We start from the raw sequence: 10,780 nt of genomic DNA, 5'->3' as shown, positions 1-10,780 counted from the left end.
TCATCGTGAGCAAATATGAAGTTTGCACTTTGGAAAAAGAATGCAGGCATGGACTATTTTCTAAACAGTGAGAAAATTCATAAAGTCAAAGTACAAAGGGATCTGGGAGTGCTAGTCCAGGATTGTTAAAGGTTAACTTGCAGGTTGAGTCCATCATTAAGAAAGCTAATGTAATATTGTCATTTATCTCAAGAGGGTCAGAATATAAAAGCAGTGATGTGCTTCTGAGACTTTATAAAGCTCTCGTTAGGCCCCATTTAGAATACTGTGTCCAATTCTGGGCCCCACACCTCAGGAAGGACATACTGGCACAGCAGCATGTCCAACGGAGATTCACATCGATGATCCCTGGAATGATCAGCCTAACATACAAAGAACGGCTGACGATCCTGAGATTGTATTCATTTAAAGTTTAGAAGGTTGAGGGGAGATCTAATAGAAACTTACAAGATAATGCATGGCTTAGAAAGGGTGAACACTGGGAAACTGTTTCCATTAGGACCCATGGGCACAGCCTTAAAATTAGAGAGGGTCAATTTAGAATGCAAATGTGAAGACATTTCTTTAGCTAGAGAGTGGTGGGTCTATGGAATTCATTGCCACGGAGCGCAGTGGAGACCAGGATGTTAAATGTCTTCAAGGCAGGGATTGATAAATTCTTGATCTCGCAAGGAATTAAGGGCTATGGGGAGAGTGCGGGTAAGTGGAGTTAAAATGCCCATGAGCCAGGCAGAGTGGACCTGATGGGCCAAATGGCCTTACTTCAGCTCCTATGTCTTATGGAAGAAACAATGGATGAGTGATGACCACAGTTCAACAGGGCTCACTGGATAGGATCAGAGTCGAGTTGATAAAGCTGGTAGGCATAACTCCTGGAGATTTTGTCACATGATCCCGCATCTCCAAAGGCCCCATGTCCATTCTCCCACCAGTGGTTGCCCAGTGTGCCAACTTCTCATTGCCTCACTTTCAAGTGACCATCCTTCTTCATTATCCAATTGGATAATGCTTGACTATCTAATAAATTTCCTTAATTTCTGCAGACTCTAGTGTTTGCAAAGCTGATTACAATGCACACAAAATAATTTTTAAAAAGGCTCTCATAACTTGGAAAAGTAAATTCCAACACAGGTTCTTACAGGCAGGAGGAAATAGCTTCCAAAGACATTTCAGACAGAAAGGCAGTCAGGGATCATCTGCTGAAAGTTGGAACCTTGCTGCACTGCAAGCAGCTTCTGACTGCCTGGTAAAGCTAAACCAAACTAGAAAAAAAAACTAAACTGGGAGAACTGGCCACTCCCCTGCCATTATTAGACTTATGGGCACCTCTTGAAAAAAACCCAAGGACAAAATAACCTTTTTAAATGGGCAGCATCATCACATGAAGGAAGGAAGTTTATTGATGGAGCAGCTGAAGATGCTTGGGCCTAGGACACTACTCTGGGGAACTTGAGGGTTCTTGTGGTGCAATGGCAATATCTCTATTTCTGAGTCACATGCTCCAGAGGTATGTGATAACATCTCTGCACAGGTTAATTAGAAATTTATCTTCACTGTGGAACTCATGCAGTGATGTCCTGGAGCTGAGATGGTTGACCTCTGCAACTGCAATCATCTTCCTTTGAACTAGATATCACTCCAACCAGTGGACAGTATTCACTCTGAATCCCACTGATTTTAGTCTTACTGGGATGCTTTAATGGTATACTCAATCAAATGCTGCCTTGACATTAAGGGCAGTCATTCTAACATCATCCCTGGAGTTCAGCTCTTTAGTTCTAGGTTCCTGAAGAGCTTATGCACGAAATGTTGATTCCTGCTCTTCAGATGCTACCTGACTGGCTGTACTTTTCCAGCACCACATATTTCGACTCTGATCTCCAACATCTGCAGTCCTCACTTTCTCCCAGATAGGAATGTCTGCATGACAGTGATCTATATGTGACTATAGCTCTGTACCAATAGATTTAGACTCTTAACTATCCCCTATAATGGTATAGAAACCACTCAAATTGCGTCAAACTTTTACCAGCTGCACAAGAAGAAATGGTCAGGTATTGCATTCTGGTTTAGACTGTGGCCTCACATCCTGAGAATGAATGTTGGAGGCCTGCAAATTAGACCTCTTCATGTATTGTTGAATGGGCCGCCGTGTAATAGTGTGCAAAGAGAGCAAGAGACAGTGATGGGAAGCAGAGAAAACGTTTGTGGGGTCAGTATCTATCCAAGCAATTGAGATTACATCCAGGGTGATACTAAAGGGATGCTGCATTATTGGGGGTGTTGACTTTCAGTTGAGATATTGAACTGAACCTCCATTTATCCTCTCAGTTGAACATGAAAGATCCCATGGCAGTATTTTGACAAGCAGGAGCTTGTCCTGGGATTCCTGCTAATATTTATCCCTCTATCAATATGACTGAAGCAGATTGTCTGGGAAAGTAGTGACAGTACAGGGAAAATTCTGTTAAGTTCTTAAGAGAGAAATCCTGGGATCCCGAAAGACACCCTAATATAATGCAAGATCTTTCTTTCTTTAATTGACATGTAATCTGAGAAAGGGAGTGGCAGGAAACCATGAACTTTGTTGCTCTGCTGGAAACCATTTAGGTTTTTCTGTTTCCTCCTTTCATTCTTTGTCTTTGTTTTACTGTCCTTTGAGTCAGGGTATCAACCCAAGCTCCCCCCTCCTAATCGTTATTCTGTCAACAGATCTGTCAGGTTTATTTGAAAGCAATGCCCATGGTGTTGATAAACCCTTCCCCCTCCTCATATTCTAGCCAACTTCACTGCCCAGGATAAAGCAGGAAGTGTGGCCAATTTGGTGAGACACAGAAGGTGGAAGCAATAACTTGTAAGTGTTTGAACATAGTGTGGAAGTCTCAAGGTGCTACTCACAGACACAGTACATGAAAATGGTCAGCAAACTAAGGAAGGAGACACTTGGAATGGGTTATCAGAAACTAGAAGACAATGGGGACTACAGATGCTGGAGAAATCAGAGTTAATGTTCTTAAGAAGAGAATTTCCATAATCATCTGCGAAGGACTATGTGGAGGTTGATTGATAAGGATGTCATAGGTTACGTAAGGTTAGGGGTGGTGTGCAGACAGGAAAGTGGAGTTGAGACCTCAATCAGATCACTGAAGGGGGCTGGGACCACAGCTTACAATTTGTATAAATGACTTGGGTAAAGGAATAGAACATACAGTTGCCAAATTTGCTTTATTCAGAAAGGTAGGTAGGAAATTAAGTTGCACATGTGGCAAAAAGAGCCTAAAAGATATAAACAGGTTAAGTGAATGAGCAAATATATAGCATAGAAAATAAAATGTGGAAAAAAATGCAAAATTGTCCATTCTGCCAAAAAGAATAAAAAATCATTGTCAAAATTGAGAGATTGCAAAGTTCTGAGATACAGAGGGATTTGGATGTTCTTGCATGAATCACAAAAGTTAGTATGCAGATACAGCAAGTAATTAGGAAAGTAAATAGAATGTTATTATTTAGTGCAAGGGGAACTGAAAGCAAAAGTAGAGAGGTTGTGCTTCAGCTATATAGAGCACTGATGAACATAACTGAAGAACTATGTACAATATTGGTCACCCTAGTGAGTTTTGAGAAGACTTGTAGCTCAGGTTGAGGTTCTGGATGCAAGTTTCCTCCCTAGGCTGCAAGATTCAGTTTCAGAAGTTTCATCACCATACTAGGTAACATCGTCAGTGAGCCTCCAGTGAAGCACTAGTGTTAGTGACCCACTTTCTACTTATGTGTTTAGGTTTCCTTTGGTTGATGATGTCAGTTCCTGTTCCTTTTCTCAGAGGGTGATAAATGAGGTCCAAGTCAATATGGTTGTTGATAAGAGTTCTAGTTGGAATGCCTTGCTTCTAAGAAGTCCTGTGTGTCTCTGTTTGGCTTGTCCTAGGATGGACGTGTTGTCCCAGTCAAAGTGGTGTCCTTCCTCATCTGTATGTAAGGATACTAATGAGAGTGTCTGTTTGTGACTAGTTGATGTTCATGTATCCGGGTGGCTAGTTTTCTGCCTGTTTATCCAACGTAATGATTGTTGCAGATCTTGCAAGGTATTTTGTAAATGACATTAGTTTTGCTTGCTGTCTCTATGGGGTCTTTCAAGTTCATTAGCTGCTGTTTTAGTGAGTTGGTGGGTTTGTGGGCTACTATGATATCAAGAGGTCTGAGTAGTCTGACAGTCATTTCCAAAATGACTTTGACGTAGGGGAGAGTGGCTAGGGTTTCTGGACACGTTTTGTCTGTTTGTTGGGTTTGTTGCTGAGAAATTGGCAGATTATGTTCATTAGGTACCCATTCTTTTTGAATATGCTGTATAGGTGATTTTCCTCTGCTCTTCGTAATTCCTGTGTGCTGCAGTATGTGGTGGCTTGTTGAAATAATGTTCTAATGCAGCTTCGTTTGTGGATTTTGGGATAGTTGCTTCTGTAGTTCAGTGTGTGGTCCGTATGTGTTGTTTTCCTGTGGACGCTGGTTTGAAGTTCCCCACTGGCTGTTTGCTTTACTGTGACATCTAGGAATGGCAATTTGTTGTTGACGTTTTCCTCTTCTTTAGTGAATTTTACGCCAATAAAGATCTTAATGGTCTTGAAGCTTTCCTCTAATTTGTTTCATTTAGTAATGACAAAGATGTCGTCAATGTAACAGACCCAAAGTTTGGGTCGAATGGTTGGCAGAGTTTTTTGTTCTAGTCTCTGCAATACTGCCTCTGCTAATTGGTCACTCTACTTTAAGGAATGATGTAAATTCATTAAAGGCAGTTCAGAGTTGACTTACTGGGGACTACCATTGGGGGGGGGGGGGCGGAGTTGGCAGAATAGGTTGTATTATGATGAAATGTTGGACAAACTATGCAAAGTTGAGAAGAGTAAGAGGTCACTTGATTGAAACATACAAGATCCTGAGGGGTCTGAACAAGGTAGAATTGGAGAGAAGTTTCCTCTTATGGCAGAATCTAGAACTAGGAGCCACTGTTTAAATTCTGGATTAGTGGTGCTGGAAGAGCATAGCAGTTCAGGCAGCATCCAAGAAGCTCCTTGGATGCTGCCTGAACTGCTGTGCTCTTCCAGCACCACTAATCTAGAATCTGGTTTCCAGCATCTGCAGTCATTGTTTTTACCGCCACTGTTTAAAGATCAGGGATCACCAGGTTTTAACAATTTTTTTTACCTCTGAGGCTGGTGAATCAATGGAACACTCTTCCTTAAAATATTTTGGAAGCAGAGTCCTTGAATATTCTTAAGGCAGAGATAAATAGATTCTTGTTTGTTAAGTATGGGGCGTGAAAGATTTTTGTGGATTAGATAGAAATGCAGATTTAAGGCTACAATTGAATCAGCCATAATCTTATTGAACGGTGAAGCAGGCTGTATCCGAATGGCCTACTGGTAGGTAAATCGGGAATTTGTTATTGTTGTGTCACCGACCTTAGCAGACCTTGTTGGAGAGAAGCAATTGGCGGTGATTTAACCTGAGGGCCACCAGACGAGGGGAGAGATTGAGAAGGAGAGTCCTTCACGGTAACCTCAAACCAGTGGAGGGAATTGAACCCACACTGTTGACATCTCACTGCCCTGCAAACTAACAATCCAGAGTTTAGATCAAAGTGGTGCTGGAAAAGCACAATCCAGCCAACTGTGCTAAACCGATTCCCAGTCAGGATATTATCAAGGCCTGCTTCTACCCTCAGCATTTTCTTGTTGAAGAGACCTGACCCCCCCCCCACAACCCAATGGAGCTCTCTACCAGACGAGGAAGTGGGCAGAGGTGGAGTAAATAAAAACGTTTGAATTCCTGAGTCATCAGAGGGTTTTGTTGGGAGTTTTTCTTCCCTCTGGCTGGATGCTGCCTCCCAGTTTGATGACTGAGGGAAGCAGGTTCTGCAGGCGTGGTCACAGCCTGGAGTGTTTCTGTCTGTGTGTGGTGGTGGGGGGGGGAAGTGAAGCACAGTCAGTCAGAGCGCTGCTCAGGTGAACTGCACCAGGGCAGGTAGAACGCGGCGGAAAGCGCGGTCGCTCCCGCAGAAGCTTCTGGAAAAAAAAACGTCATCTCACCGTGGGTCCGTTGGAGAACCACCACCACCACCACCCTCGAGGTAGGGACGTAGCCCCGAAAACTTCGAAGTTTGCACGACGGTTACCTTCTCCTTTCGGGAAGGGGGGGTGAGAGAACATTCTGGATTCCGTGTCGCTCGCGCGCGCGCGCGCATTCGGCGAGGGGGTCGGGGTGGCGGTGGGCGCGAGGGTCTGGAGAGGAGGGAGCGAGATGGGGGCGCAGGGTGAAGGCGAGTCTGCTGCGGCAGATGGGTCTGAGGTGGGAGGGGTGGGGCGCAGAGGAAACTGGAACCTTTTTTATTTACAGTTTAATTCCAGGCGGGACAAGAGGCAAAGGGTACCCCTGGTGGGGGTGGGGTTGGGGGAGAGGAAGGTCTTGGCGATGAGGCAGCGTGAAGGTGAAGAGCAAAGAAGGCAGGAAACCAACCCATCGAGAGTTCCACGTCATTAATCCTTTAAAACTTCGTCAAAACCTGGCACATTTTTTTTTAAAAAACACGGAAATATGGCGAGGGAAGGGGTAACCCTCTTCCCCCCAGTATGGGGAGGGGGAGTCACTTGGAGTGATCAGTTTGGGGTGAGGTTGAAGGCAGGAGTTTGAAGTTGCAGTGGTGCTGTAGATCCGATTAACTATGAGGGAGGGCAAACTTTCGAGGGACTTTTGATGCAGCTATTCCTGTTAAGAGGGCGGGGTATCTGGGTCCCTCATTTTCCCGAGACAATGCACCAACCCAGAGGAGAAAAAGACGAATTGATTTTTTTTTTAAAAGGCATTTTCGATGTTGCTTTACAGCAACAGTTAAAATTGCGCATTTTTCCATTTCCCCTGCTGTACCTGAAAATTAAATTTACACGATTCAGCTAAAGAACACAGCACCATGTTAGCAAATGAGCATCCTGGACCTTTTTAAATATGCAAGACAAATCAGATCAATATGTGTCATTCGCAAGTCCTACTGATCTTCCTGGGAGTTTCTGGCAGCGCAGTAACGGGGAATGGGAGAGTTTAGAACAGAATGTAAATTAGATGCAGGTGGCCTTGCTCCTTATGTTTTTCCTCCGATGTGATCCTGATTTTGTACTTCAGTCCGGAAGGCATGCACCAACGCTTGGGGTGGGGAGGTATAAGAAAACCTTGCATTTTTATAGCACCTTTCACAACCTCAGAATTTCCAGGTGTGCTTTATAGTCAATTAAGTACTTTTGAAGTGTGGTCACTGTAATAACATGGGGAACATGGCTTCCAATTTACATGCTGCAAGCTCCCACAAAATGTGATAATGACTACATAATCTGTCTCTCTGATGTTGGTTGAGGGATGAATATAGACAAGGGCAGCAGGAAAAGCCCCATGTGCCCCTTGCCCTATTTTGAAATTGAGTTTTGGGGTCTTTTACGTTTACCACAAAAGGCAGAAGGGCCATTGGTTTTATTCACTAGTGCAAAGTGGGTGTCACTGACTGGCCAGCATTTATTGCCAGTATGTAATTATCCTTCAAATGATGGTGGTGAGCTCTCTTAAACCACTGCAGTAGGTGGACCCATAATGCCATTAGGGAGGGAATTTCAGGATTTTGACCCAGCGACAGTGAAGGAATGGTGATTTGTTTCTATGTCAGAATGTGAATGGCTTGGAGAGGAACCTGCAGGTTGTGGTATTCCCATGTATGTGATGCCCTTGTCCTTGTAGATTGACATTGCACCTTCAAAAATGTAGCAATCCCTCAGTACCACACTGGAGATATTATCCAGACCTTGGGGCATGTCCGACATGTAAAGGCAGGGATGTTGGCAGGAATGGTTATTTTGGGGTGAAAGGTTACTCTGTAGGGGTATGGTGGTGAAGAGTTTGTAGGGGGAGGCTGGGAAAGGATGTGTCCAGGTAGCAAATGATGGCATGAGAGTAACACCATCACCTGGGCTGCCTTCTTGCTGGTGGACCACTTGCCATTGATCTGGAAAGCATCAACTATCTGCAAGAACACACCTCTGTCCCACCCCAAGCAAGTGCAAATAAAATCCAGGTTTGATTGGAATTATTAAGAGTGAAGTAAACATTCCAACATTTGTACGGGCCATAGTGCTGTGTTCTTTAGCTGAATCATGTAAATTTAATTCGCAAATCCAGCAAGGGAAATGGAAAAATGGGCAATTTTTACTGTAGCTGTAAGACAACATCAAAAATATCTCTTTTTTAAGAAAAAAGGATGTAATTAGAATTACATTAGAAGCAGTTCAGAGAACATTCACGCAATTAATTCCTGGCATGAAGTGCTTACCTTGTGAAGATTGGTGAACAGTTTGCCCCGTATGCAGTGGAATTTAGTCGAATGAGAGGTGTTCTTCCTAAAACATGTAAGATCCTGAAGTGACTTGAAATGATGGATTCTGAATCTAAAACTAGGGCACACAGCTTAGAAATAAGAGACTTCCCTTTAAAGACTGGAGACATTTGTTATAAAAAAATCACCTCTTTCTTGTTCTTCTAAACTTCAAAAAGTATAGAAACAGTCTGCTGATATTTACCAAAATGGTTCCAGGTATAAAGAAGTTCAGGTACATGAGGGACTGGAGAACAAGGATTGTTTCTCTTAGTCCAGAGAAGGTTTATGGGGAATTTAATAATCAGGATTAAAATCATGAGCAGTTTTAATAGAGCAAGTAAGGAGAAACTGCTTCTATGGCAGGAGAGTTGATAATCAGAGGGATCCAGAATTAAGTGTAGAGAATGTGGTGCTGGAAAAGCACAGCAGGTCAGGTAGCATCTGAGGAGCAGGAGAATCAATGTTTTGGGCATAAGCCCTTCATCAGAATCCAGAATTCAGGTAATTAGTAAACTTGGAGTAGGAGAGAGGAAAAGGATGTTGGATGTTCATGCTGTAGTGATACTGGTCACAGAAACCACCTCTCAGTTCATTTCACTTTATCAGTATGTAAGTGCATGCACAGCAACTTCCCACAAATAGGTTTAAGTTTTATGTTTATAACAATAAAATTGGTAATTCATTTTAATAAGATACTCAATTCATTGTGTTATAATGCTTTAGAATGTATCGCTGAATGGACTATGGAGGCAAATTCAGTAAAACTTTAGTAAAAGGGAATTAATGAACATATTTAAATAAGGAAATTTGCAGGCCAATAGGGAGAGAACAGGGCAGTCACAACCTGAACAGCTTCCTTCTGTGCTGCAAAGCATTCTATAGTGAGTCGTTCAGGTGCACTGAGCAAGCCCCAGCGTATAAACCACCAGTTTGGCTGCTGTGTAATGGGCGAGGCTATTATAATGTATTGACAGCATTCCTGGGATTACTGTTATGAGGCCTTCAAGGGATCAACGTTGTTTAGAGTGCAGCTGGCCTGAGATTCAACATGCAGACACCCAAATGGGCCTGCAGTAGCTGCTGTGGTAATCATAGAATCATACAATCAAAATACAGAGGTAGCCATTCTGTTCATCAGTTTGTACTACTAAAAATATACTACTCTCCTGAACTAGGCTCTTAGCCTTGAATGTCGTGACATTTCTAGTACTCATCCAAGTATATTTTAAAAGGTTATGGGATTTCCTGCCTCAACTACCCTCCCAGATGGTGCACTCCAAACCCCCACCACCCTCTAGATAAAAAAAGTTTCCTCAAATCCACTCTCTAAACCTCCTGCCTTTCACTTAAAAATTATGACCCTCTGTTGTTGACCTTTCAACTAAGGGGAACAATTGTTTTCTATTCACCCTGTCCAGACATATCATAAATTGATACATCTGAATCAGATCTCTGTTAAACTTCCCTGCTCCAAAGAAGATATCTGGAGCTTATTCAGACTCTTCATTGCTGAAATGCTCCATCCCAGGAACTATCCTGGTGAATCTCCTTTGCACTCTCTCCAATACAATCATATCTTTTATCTAGTGTGATGACCAGACCTGCACAGTACTCTGAGGCCTTATCAAAGTTCTATACAACTCCAATATAGCCTCCTTGTTGTTATAATCTATGCTTTTGACCAATAAAGACAAGTGTCCTGTATGCTGCCTTCTCTATTCCTCTGGGCTTCCTAGTATCTTGCCACTCATTGAGTACTTCTCATCTTGTTCCTTCTGTCAAAATGCATCATCCAATAGTTATCAGGGTTAAATTCTATCTCCACCAATCTGCCCATCTGACCAATTCATTTATATCCTCCTGTGACCTAACAGCTTCCTCCTCAGCATAAACAACCCACCAATCTTTGCATCAACCACAAACTAACTTGTCATTTCTCTTATCTACATTTATGAATATAACAAACAGTAAAGGATCCAGCACTAATCCCTGTGGTATTACACAGGCTCCAGTCAAACACACAGCCTGGGGTAACTTTGTGAGGTGAAGTGAAATGGGAACTGAGATTTGCAAAGGAGGCTCACTAAACATTTCTGGGATGAAGGAGATTTGTCTTAAGAAGGAAGGTTGGGCCTGTACACATTTGAATTTAGTACAATGAGACTTTTAATTTACTTGTGGGATGTGGACAAACAAGGCAGGAGAATATATAGAGTCATACAGCATGGAAACATCTTTTGGTCCAACCAGTCCATGCCAAACATAATCCCAAACTAAACTAGTCCCTCCTACCTGCTCCTGGCCAATATCCCTTCAAATGTTTCCTATTTATGTACCTATCCAAATGTCTTTTCAATTTGTAATTGTACCTGC

The 10,780-nt window shown here is 42.7% G+C and overlaps 1 protein-coding gene across 2 annotated transcripts in view; it reads left to right on the top strand.

The window, feature by feature from the left end:
• The first annotated feature begins 5,955 nt into the window (after positions 1–5,955).
• vill (villin-like) overlaps positions 5,956–10,780 on the top strand; it is a 105,728-nt gene continuing 100,903 nt past the window's right edge. Inside the window, exon 1 of one of the 2 annotated variants that reach the window (XM_072576374.1) lies at positions 5,956–6,124. The gene's annotated coding sequence lies outside the window, so the exon portion shown is untranslated. Of the gene's footprint in view, positions 6,192–10,780 lie in introns of both variants that reach the window. The other variant, XM_072576375.1, reaches the window with a different exon arrangement.

This window comes from Chiloscyllium punctatum, chromosome 8 (genome assembly GCF_047496795.1).
Source record: "Chiloscyllium punctatum isolate Juve2018m chromosome 8, sChiPun1.3, whole genome shotgun sequence".
Lineage (NCBI taxonomy): Eukaryota > Metazoa > Chordata > Chondrichthyes > Orectolobiformes > Hemiscylliidae > Chiloscyllium > Chiloscyllium punctatum.
This window is presented reverse-complemented; position numbering and strand designations above follow the sequence as displayed.